Genomic DNA, 12,156 nt, shown 5'->3' on the forward strand with positions numbered 1-12,156 from the left:
GTGATTCATTTTGTTTCTACAGTAGGCCAGAATGGACAAATCAGACATTGGCCATTTGCACTCTTACATCGGTCACCATAGTTCTCCTACATGCTCAGTACAAGTTTCAGTTGGTTGAAATCTATAACCTCAGCTGCCAGATACCTCTAAATCATACACACCAGACATTTGAATTAATTAATCATTTTTAATGAGTAAAATTCATCCATCCTTTTCTGCCATTTATCTAAATCCAGGTCACATTAATTGAATTTACTATATCATTAGAAACTATATACTGCTGGGAAGTACAGAGAAATGTCATATAATAATAATGAGTAATTCTAGGCCATATTCTCCCCGCTGGTTTTCAATCTTACTTTCATACTGAAATGTTTTTTTTGGTTTGTTTTTAACTAATTTTCATCAGTATCAAGACAATATATTGATCGCATATAACAGAAGACAGTGAAATGGGTATTTACTCGATTTAAAAATGTCTAAAATTTAACATTGATTACATTTCCAAAATCCAATGCAGAGACAAGATTTAAAAAGCATTTTTTTTGAACATTCATTAATGAGCAGTTGTCAGTATGAAGGGTTTTTTTCTGTCAAATGATGGTTTCCCTTACAATCCTGCAGAGGGAGTCCTCGAGCTGTCAAAATATGGAGCTCCTTGAAGTATGCACATACTGTACTGTTTTTTACATGGGTGAATGTTAAGCTTCCTTGTACAGTAGTTTAATTTAAAAGATGTCATGACTTGATTTCATTACAGTTTTCCAATCTTAATTTACAGGTTATGAATTAGCTGATAAATGTGGTAGTCTGGTTTCTTTCTCCCATGATTATTGGACCAGTCTCAATTTTCATCACACCACAAGCAGTAGAGAAGCAGAATTTGGCCGTTAGCTACTAATTTCTGTTTTCATTCCTGAGTTTCTGTAGATTTATTTATTCTGTAACACTTTCTATGTCGCCCTTGTCTGTAATGCAGTATAAACATAACCCTCTCATGCTCTCTTAAACATTAAGGGGCTGTTTGTTAATTATGAGGCTGAAGCAAAACAGAAGGCAAGTCTAATATTTTTTTCGACACCGGCGAGGAACTAATGTTTTTTATATTGGCTTAGGGGAGAGACATACAGCCTTTAATGGTTGTATTTTGTATTTATTTTAAATACCTTTTAAACCACATAAACCGTAACAGGTTTCAAAGGTTTGTTTTATTTTTAAAAATGTCAAAATTACAGAATGCATCAGCCAGACAGTGCTTAAACACATAATGTGCAACCAAAACATTGTAACTAAAAAAGTAACTACATTTAAGTTTAAAATAGTGATAGTTAATCAATATCGCTTTATTCTACACGTCGCATTTTAAATTTTGCCAAAAATAAACCGTGCTCTACCATGTATGACAACAATAACTACAACAATGCTTTTTCAAACTTTTAACTTACAGTCCTGAAAGGGTAAATGTTTGATATCTGCTAACGTTTTGCTGCGGTGCATACACAGCTTGTGTGATGGTGTGATATTGTTACGAGGATCTGCATTTTGCTTAAGAGTTGCTTAAGCAAAATGCTTGCTTTTTTTTCACAATCATTCAGGGATGCTCACAGAAAAATATATAAGGTCATGTTTTGTTTTGGTTTTTTTTTAAAAAGAGGAAGAAATAATTTCTCACAAATTACTGTGACGTGAGAGATGATAAGACTGATGTATGTCTTGTGAGGGATGGGACAGACATCTCTTGTCAGCTTTGTGCAAGATGCAAATCTCATCGGGGACAATCTGCTCTGTGATGCAAAAAGTGAACTCGACTGGGAAACTGGCCCGGCTCCAGTTAGGCCTCTCTGGGTGGTCCCGCATACTGTACAGAAAGAGAAGTGAACATGTCCCCGATCCCAAACTTCAACCTCTTACAGTAACTGCAGCTTTCAACCCCTTAACAAACCCCCAAAGACACACACCCTTTACCCACTTGGCCGTGGCGGTGCTGAGGCCCTGACGAGGAGTGAGGCCGACACATGCCAGCAGAGCCCTCCATGCCTCCCACTGGCAGCGCTAACAATGAGTTCCTCAAAGGCAGCACCGGCTGAGGGGGAGTCGTTTTTTCTCCCCAAAGCTCTTCTGCGTGATTTCTTCCTTGGAGTGCACGCTCCTGAACTTTCAACAGCTTTCAGCTCCCTAATGTCGGCGCTTCCGCAACTTCTGACTCAGAGAGCGGAGCTATTGTCACAACTACAGAGCTGCTATTGTCCCTCAAGCTTGGAGGCCTTGGCACCCACAATGCAGAGCAATTAACTCACTGAGAGCGACCACGAAGATTTCTGCTCTTTATTCTTGCATGTGTGCAGGAGGAGTTTTTTTGTTTGGTTGTCTTTTTATTTATTTATTTATTTTTTTTGCAGTGTTTCAAAATTCAACAGGCGCTTTCACTCTTTTCCAGAACAAGCCATCCGAATACATGTCCTGTGCTTTTTGCTGGAGTCAACAATCTTGGCAACCATGACAAAATGTTTACAGTATTCAGATGATGTCAGGTTTTCGCTCGATGTACAAGACATCAACAGCGCTGCTAAATAAGGGCAGATTATCCAAAACTGTGATGTATTTCTGGACTGGTTTGAAGACCGGCAGATTAGAAGAATAAGGAGCATGAATCGGAGCAGCTATTAATAACACAAAGCACCCATCCTTTTTCTCACAAGTCATCTGTCTCACAGCTTCATGGGTGATTTCTAACATCCAGAGGCAGTGTGTGTCCACATGAGCCCAGCTGAGATGTCTCTGTTTCACAGGCTGATTTGTCTTGATGATGAGAAAACCTGCAGGCTCCTCTGCTCCTATAAAAGGATTAGTGGAGTCTGGCACTCTTACATAACCGCTGCAAGCTCCTGTGCCACACAGTCGGGTTTGCATGCTCAGTTTCAACAACTTCAGCAGACGAAGGGGAAAAAAAAACTGGTCACCAACTGGTTTAACCTTTTAATGGCAGTTTTACAGCAGAGATATCAAACACACGATGGTCCACGTAATGGATATCCTGTGTTCTTATGTCTTTATTAAGCTACAGATTACGTGCTGCGGTGTTGGGAAAACAGAGAACACTATGCACCTGCTTACACATTTCCAGAGGTTGTAGCTGCATTAATGGCATAGCTCTAGAGATGAAAATGTCAGTGTCGGTCAGTCAGTTATTGAAATCATTCACCATTTTTAAAAGATATTCATAGTTCCCAGATGATTAACCCTTTGGTGATTTTTCTGACTTTTCCTCTGGCGCCACCATGAGGTTCGCAGTGATGGTTTTGAGTGAAATGTTATAGCAGCAGCTATTGGCTGAATTGATATTTGGTAAACACATTCATGCCTGCTGCTAAAATATTCAAACAATTTTGGTGGTCCCCTGACTTTGACTATAACGTCTTCATAGGGTCAAATTTTCAATTTGTCCAATATTTTGGTTTACAACACATATTTGCAAAACTAATGACATTTCCATCAGCCACAGCTGCTCTTTATGTTCGGTTAATTGGCAGCTAAACTAAGATGGAAGACATAAACATTATACTTAATAATCAACAGCATCTTAGTATTGTCTGAAGAGCATGTTTCTCTTTCTCTTATTTTTTTTATAAATGCAGCACTTGAAGTATCTGCATATTTGATAAAGTTGATGTACTGGCTTGATTCTTGCAGGTTGGGGGTGTCGTCACATTGTTGAATGCACTTATTGTAAATCATTTTGCATAAAAGCTTATCTAAATAAATGTAATGTAGTGTAAAATTAGCATGCTGCAAAGCCTCACAGAGCTGCCAGCATAGCTGTAGACTTAGTCTTGTTTTTGCATTATTAGCAGGACATAAAAGCCTGCTTGTTGTTTGAGTTAATTTGAAATGCATTTAAAAGTGCAGCCTAATATAGTGGCTTATACTGTATATCTATAATAGTGGACTAATGGACACAAGCCGCAATCTGAAACTGCACTTGCAGTCAAAGTTAAGAGACATAATTTAATTAAAGTAATTTTATTGCTGCTGATGTATGACTCCTATATAATGATGATGTGTCATTTTTTAAAATTACTGTCATCTTTGTTTTCTTCTCACATAATTAAATGATTATTTCATGAACATTACCAGTTGGGACATGTGGTTTTAATCAAGTTAACACTGTATCTAGTGACTCAGTATCAGATTCATGGACAAAACTGTGGCCCTGCCCAAATTACTCATGTAGATAAAATGACACGTGATTTGTAAAACGGTCATTAACGGAGAACAGCGCCATTCCAAAGAGTGTCGACCTCTGTTAGCCCCTACACCTGTTGTCACCTTATGTATATCAGCTTTAGCAGGTGTGCCACCTTTTTAAAACTGCAGATAATCAAAACAATGAAGTGGAAAAATGATTTATGTTGACTATTATTTTATTTGTTCTCACTGCTTGAATGACAATTATACATTCAGTTTTATATTTCTAAACATAAAGTATTTAAAGATAAATTCTCATCTATATGATCACTCTACGGAAACAGGGGTAAACGTGTTATTGAACTCTTGTTGTATTTAACAACTTTTTTCTTTCTGTGAACTGTCTGTGTGGTTAGATGTCACAAGAGATGAGAAAATGTGGGTGAGTTGAAGCTTAACAAATGAATGCATGCAACATGAATCGTTGCCAGTTTGAATGCTTGGATGGACAGGGAATATCTGGGAGAGAAAAGTAATACATAAATGCAAAATCCAACAGTTTAACTAATTAACCCTTTGAAACCTGGATTGACATTGCTTTTCCCGTGCTTTTCCCAGACGCCTTTCACAAGTATTTAAACCTTTGATTTATTTCAGCTGTAATTTCTCTCAAAAACAGCAAAAAAAGGCAATGAGAAACTTGGATAGAAAAGATCAATAAAACAGTAAATTAGTAGATTTAGAAAGTTCCCTTTTTAAAAAGCCAAAGGACATTTTTTGAGAACGTTATTTATTAAAATTATATGATGATTTTCGTTTACAGTTTCATAATGTTAAGCAGTTTTTTTCTGGTAATTTAATTGTTAATTTAATAAAAAAAAAAAAAACGTTCCCTTTTGTTTTTCTTTTTGTTTGTTTGTTTGTTTGGGGTTGTGATTTTCAGTAGTTTTCTTGTACTTTTTACTAATTTCTTGCTAATTTTGGGGTCATTTTTTCTTAGATTGCTTATTGTCTTCCTCTCATGTTTTTGAAAGAAATTATGCCAATTTGCCCGAGTTTCAAAGGCTTTAAACATTACATGGCTATAGTAATACAGAAGCAGATAACAAATATTAAGCAAACTTTGTCACTGACATAGATGATGGGAACTTGAATGTGTCTTGACCTAAAAATGTTACTGTTTGGCTACAACTTCTGAAACGTAGATTTTTGCTGAATGCATCCTCATGGACAAATGGCATGCATTCAAAATAACTGTAAAATGACAAAATGTTAAGGCAAAAAAGTGAAGAATTGTCTACATAAAGCAAATTTCTGCAGGTTGGTCATCATTCCCTGATGACACAAAAAGAAGGAAGGAAGCCAGTAAATTAGACTAAGCTGTAGGAAATGTGGAGCTAAATTATGGTTAATAGGCTAAAACATGCAAAACCACTATAATAACCTTGTGTTTTCCATGAAATAAGAAAATTAATCATGTGCTCGAAGTGAATTGTTTTTTTGTTTTTTTTTAATCATCATCATCATCATCATGTTTGTACCTTTCTTCCTCTTCTCCTCTCCTAGCAGACGTTTGTGCAGAGTTGCTGGAGTGCTCTGAATATGTGCATGTCCCCTCCCGAGAAAGCCATTTATCGAGACCTAAGTGTGACTAAATATATCACAAGATGAAAGTCATCGGGACGTCAGAGGCACAAAGCTCTCTGGGTAATTTAATGTGACAGCAACCCCCCCAAACCCAGACAGACACACACACACACACACACACACACACACACACACACTCACACAAACAACAAACTTGGCTGAACTTGACCTTTTCCTTCCTCCCTTGTTCATATCCAATACATGTACATTAATATGCTGCATATTCCACCTTCTACACCAGAGTGGAGGGTTAGTCAGCACCATCTGCCAGGGTTAAACACAGCTCTGCACTCATTACCATTTACTGACATTACTGAGGCCTGTGCTGTATAACTTTAGCAGCGTCATGACAGCACAATGCTGGTATTACCATTTTGGTTTGAGCAGTAATGCCAATCATCCCTGGTTGCATAAGAGTGTGTGAGCTCACAACTTTGCTCAAACTATATTGTAGCTCAAAGTTTCATCAGAGAGTCTGCCTATAAACTGTGATGGATGCTGATTGTGATTTACAACAAAAGTTTGCATTGTAATTTTACTTTTTTTCTCCATTTTCTCTTCTAAATTACTGATAGATAGATAGATAGATAGATACATAGGTAGATTAGAATTGATTATCCCAGTGGAAATCCAAGGCTGAGAAGCCAAGGACAATATCAGCAGACAGCCTGTCACTTAAAGTGGCCCTGCCTTTAAATATGTAACTTTAAGCCTTATTAAAATGTAAACATCTGAGCTATAAAGTGATGTATACTCCATACAGTTGTTATGAACAGGGAGATATGTTAGAAAGGCCAAAACATTTTTAATGTATTTTTGTGTACAAGGCTGTAAACATGTTTATTTCTGCTGTCAAGTTGGACATTTTAACATGGGGGTCTGTGGGGATTGACTCTGAGAAAAGGGAGAAGTGGTGCAGGGAGATATGTCAGCCCTCAGCTTGTTTTAAATGTTTTATCATAAAAAAATATACATCCCACTATATAATCGATCCTGGGCCCAGAACTGCTGTCATGCTTGGCGTTGGGCTCGGACAGAAACTGTGCAGGTTCATGTAGGATTGGGCCTGATGTTTTTGAGGGGGCTCAATCAGAGCTCTACTTGGCCCAAGTTCTGCAACCATTCCAGTAGATGCCACTAAATCCTATACAATGGACCTTTAAAACATGTCTGATCACCTGACTGCCCCATTAAACCAACCTTTCCCAGCAATCAACTTGGTTCGTTTTTCCGAATATGAAAACAAAGAAAATTAAACCTAGCAAAATAAAAGGTTGCTAGTCTAAAGTTTAAATGGGCCTTTTTCAGCAGCATCCTAAACTCAAAAGCCTCCTCAAGCCCTGGGCGGACCTAAAGTGGGACACCAAGTGGAGACGAGGAGGGAAACTTTTGTTTTTTTTGTCTTTAGGAAACAGCGCTGTGCTCCACTGTACTCACAGAGGCTCCACTGTTTGGTGCCCAGAAGAGAGCAGTAAGACAGGCTGAGGGGCCCCTTCCCAACAAAATGGAGCATAAACACAACAATCCCTTTATTCAGCTGTTTGGACCTGCCATCTGAACAGCAGCTTGTCATTAAATTAACATCACAGCAGGCGAGCGCCCTGGCCCTTGCTTCCCGGAGCATTGTGGTGCACTCAGGAGGAAACTCATTCTTTTAGGGGATACCAGGTCAAAAAGCAGGGGTGGTATAGACTCGTCCCAGCAGCCTTGGCGTTGAGGAATGGGAACAGTCGCCACTCCACTGTGTTAGTCCTCACGAGGCCGAGTGCTGAAAGGACAACTTTTTAATCCCTGGCAGCCGTGAAGGACAGAGACAGATTTGCTTTTTGTTTTTGATGTTGTGCCACTTTCTAGCCATATCCACCCCGAGGACAAGGCTACAGTCCATGGCCAAGGCCTCTGACCGCTGCTGAAGCTGCGACACAGTTGACTGCAGTGAGGCAGCTGGCGCAGATCATACACTCATGTGTCGTGCACCTGCTCCGGGGAAGTGTCTTGAATGAATTCCCCAATGGTTTTTCCAGTTCAAAGATTTGGATGGTAGCAGTGCACAGTCTGGCTCATACACCAAAAACAGTAAATTAGCTCCTAGGCGGTACTGAAACACTAAAACAAAAGCGAAGTTATTTGTTAAGACAAGTCAAAACTCAGATTTTCAAGAGAATGAAATACAGTCGCTTTACCATTCTTATTCGAATGAAACAGTTGGGAGTATAACGTGTGAGCAGACTCATTTATTTTAGTCAGCCAGTTCTCTTTGAATCAAGCTTTTGGCATTAAAGACCTTTCTGGCAAACAAAAAAAAAGCCCAAGCTCATTAGAGGAAGTAGGAGGGATTACTCTTCTTTAAAGCACAATGTGTTTTTTAAAAACAATACATGAGTGAGCCTCAGACCTTCGTTAAAACCAAAGACTCTATAAAAGAAGTGCTTGTAGTGATGTCATCCATTGGTTTGAGGACTCCAGTTTTGAATCCTCAACTTTTGCATTTTGGCCATCACCATTAGTTTTTTTCTTTGGATTCAGAAATGAGGGGTGGATCTGACTGAGAACATAGCTGTGGTAACCTTCATTAACCTTCATTGGGGGCTTAACTAGGACCAAGCTTTATTTTGATGCTGTTTTCTGAACACTGGCACCTCATGCATGCTTAAAATACAAAAGAAGGAAAAAAAAAAATCCCAGTGTGAATCACTAATTTCTGTTGTGAATTTGGAAATTGTTCGGGGTGCCACATTTGGCAGACGGGCTGTAAGTTGAGAATGACTGCCTTTGAGTATACCCTGCTTTCTGGTCTATATATACTGGACATAATTTTGCAACCATTGGAGTCACCCCCTGCACAGTAGCTTAGAGTGCAAGTTTCCATCTTCCATCAGTTTCTTCTTGAGTGATTTACCATTTGCCATCTGCCATCTGCCCATCCATCCTTCCATATTCCCATTAGTATGTCAGGGCACCACAGTCCACGACTTTTCCCCCAGCACATACCTTCAGATATTCCTGAGGGATTTGTACAATGCCAACATTTTCTTCTGGTGACTGGGCTGTGAACCTGACGAGCTCTGGCAAATCTGCTTTATGCTACAATTGCATATCTTATGTATAGTCCAATGCCCGCCTCAAATGACCAACCACATGCAAACACACCTTGGTTGCTATATTTGGTGCTACATCAGCTCCTATGATTTTCCATTTTCAACTCGGCCATTGCTGGTATGGAGACAGTGTCGTCCAACACATCTCATCCTAAGTCATCATATGTTGCGGCTTTGCAGGTTTCTACCTCTACATCATGTTTTAGGAATGCGCCCTTGCACTTATATTACATTGCTACCGGCAGCATTTCAACCTGTCGCCATCCCACTGCATTTCATGCAGACGCAACAGGTGCCATTCGGTTAGGTTCTCAATTGAAGCTTCATCTGTGCATATACGTATCATGCGGGCACAGCAGGTGCTGTTCGCCAAAAATTAGCATCACAATCAGTTCTATTTGGCTGCATTCTCATCTGACGCTATTCAGTGGTGTTTCATGTGCAAGCAAAAGGTGCTTTTTTAGCGTTGCTAGCTTCTGCCAAAAGCACTATCTGAGTGGTCCTGTTTTACGAGTTTGGAATGAGAACATGCTGCGTTGTTGCACAGCCCCAAACTCTGGTTCTCCCCTGGTTGACACCATTACATTTGTAAACTGTTGCTGTACTTTAGTGCTATTTATGGAGTTAGCGCTGTTAGCTGCTAGCTGCTACGCAGCCACCAACCTGTTGAGCCAGGTCCAGACAACCCATACCCTCTGAATTTTGCATAGAACCCCCTTAAAACAAAGGTAAAAATGGCATATTTAAAAAAAACAAAACACTTGCATCTTCACTACAGTATCTGCGCTTTCACTGCACTACATAGAACTGTAGTTAAGTGCAATAATGAGCAATTACTCTTCATTTATGCAAACAAATTGTAGATGGAGAAAATAGGCTTTAAAATGTTCACAAATGTTTTCCATCTTTCCAATCCAACCTTTAACTTAGATCCCTGGACCTCTTAACAGTATCATCCCACATTCCTTTAGATTGTCCAGGTATAATAACACTACTTTCTCAGCTATTATCACAAACACAGCTCCCATTTTTTCTTCTCTCCCTTTCTGTACACTGGGCTTTGTATCTTAATGTTTTTGTCTGTCTGACCACCTAGATCTTAAAACAAGAGAAAGCATAGACCGCTGGACAATCAGGTTAGAAAGGCCAGTGAAGTGAAAGAGGTCAGATAGATGAACTGATCACCGCGCTACTGTGTCTGTTCATTCCAATATCATCTCCTTCACATGACAAACCTTGAAGGGAAAGTCACATGAGGACAACTTTCCTCTTTTCTCACTTCTATTTGAATTCCAAAATACATCGTGCAAAAAATAACAAATGTCTCCTCGTGCCGCTCTGAATTTGAAACCCAATGTGAAGAATGAAAGCTCTTAATGTTGCCTGCCTCCGTGAAGTCGACTCATGTAAATGTTCAGCCATGGTGTTAGTCACGCTGGAGCGACAGGGCCCTGCTTGGGAGCTTTTGACTGTATTTGCTCCAGTCTGTCGGGTCTTATCTCACCGCCCCACTCTGTCTTTAATCTTGTTGCCTCAGAACTGTATCAGACACAAAGACGTGTCTCTCGGGATCGTCTGGGAAGAAGCAGAGCAAGTGACGAATGGCAGCAGGGAGTGGGAGGCTGGAGCATGATGGGATGTGGGGTGCTCTTTTTAAAGGGGCAGTTTAGGATGTGTAAACCAGCTACAAGGGGTTTTTAACTGGATATGAAACAGTCTCAATATAACACTGATGCCTCTATATGACCTACATAAGGAAACAAAACCATCAGCAAAAAGGTTGCCTTTTTCTATATAGTCATTCTTAAAGCCTGTCCTTTGGTCCAATTTCCTGCAAAATCATATGAAATGATTTACAGCATGCAGACCAGAAGAGGCTGTTTATATTTTCCCAGGCAAAGTTTAGCAATGTGTCATTTCACAGCTAGTTCTAAAGGTCCATAATCACCTGGTGAAAGTAATATGTATATTTTTGTGTCGTCTGCATAATTATGGTAGACTACTTTGATATTTTGCATGATTTGGCTTGTTGGAGGCATATAAAGATTAAGCAAGAGAGGTCCCAAAATGGACCCCTGTGGACACCACATGTCACAGCCATCTGCCCTGACTTACAGTTTCCAATTGAGACAAAGTATTTCTGTCATGAAGATGACTTTAACCATTTAAGGACAGTTACAGAGAGTCAAGCCTAGTTTTCAAGTCTTTCTAACAAAGTTGTATGGTTCACTGTGTCAAAGGCAGTACTAGGGTCCAACAGCACTAAAACAGGGACTTTGCCTTTATGAGTGCAGTCTCAGTGCTGTGATGAAGCAAAGCAGTTGTTTAGCTTTAAAAAGTTGCTAAGTTGCTGGTGAAAAACTTTTACAATAACTTTACTTAAAACGTTTGAAATTGGCCGATAGTTGTTCAGCACAGGGCCAGACTGCTCTTCTTTATGAGAGGTTTGATGACTGCAGATTTCAAAGCACATGGAAAAGTGCCTGATTGAAGAGAGACATTAACTTTAAGAGTGAGTTGTTTTACCAGGCTGCTCAGTACAGATTTAAGATAGGTAGTGGGTAAAACATCAAGGCAGTAAGTGGAAGAACTGAGAATGGAGACAATATCTCCCATTGTTTTGTCACTGACGGACTTAAATTGTGACATATTTAACAAGTTACCTTGGGAAGACCACATTGATGGTAGACCTACTTTGTTTTTTGGCATTAAGGAGTTAATTGCATGTCTGATGCCTTGAACCTAGTTAATAAAAAAGGCTGAAAGCTTGTTACATTTGCTGGTGGAACCTAGCTCTAGAGATAATAGGCCCAGAGCTAGAGGGTTAGTTAATCTGTCAGCAATAGCAAATAACACACAAGTTGGTACTGTTTTGACTGCCTTGGACTTCTCAAGGTCAGATTGTAAATATGTAATTTTTCTTCATAGATTTCAAAGTAAATGTGGAGCTTTTGATTAAGCTTTTTGGATGGCATATGGGTAACGGCAATGCCTGAGACCTGGCCATACTAGGGGTGAGCGGGATCATTAATCCCAGACTTGACTAAATCCTCCATCTGGCTTTTGAACCTAAGAGGTGAGACAGTTCTGATTCATCCCAGATAGTTCTGATTCTGATGCATTACAGACAAGGACGTAACACAAAATCACGTAACCATGTGATGGTTGTTTTGGTGATAGCGCGGTTATGCTCAGTAACTTACCCATTTTATGTGAAATTTGAGTG

The sequence above is a fragment of the Plectropomus leopardus genome, chromosome 11 (genome assembly GCF_008729295.1).
Source record: "Plectropomus leopardus isolate mb chromosome 11, YSFRI_Pleo_2.0, whole genome shotgun sequence".
In the NCBI taxonomy this organism is placed as follows: Eukaryota; Metazoa; Chordata; class Actinopteri; order Perciformes; family Serranidae; genus Plectropomus; species Plectropomus leopardus.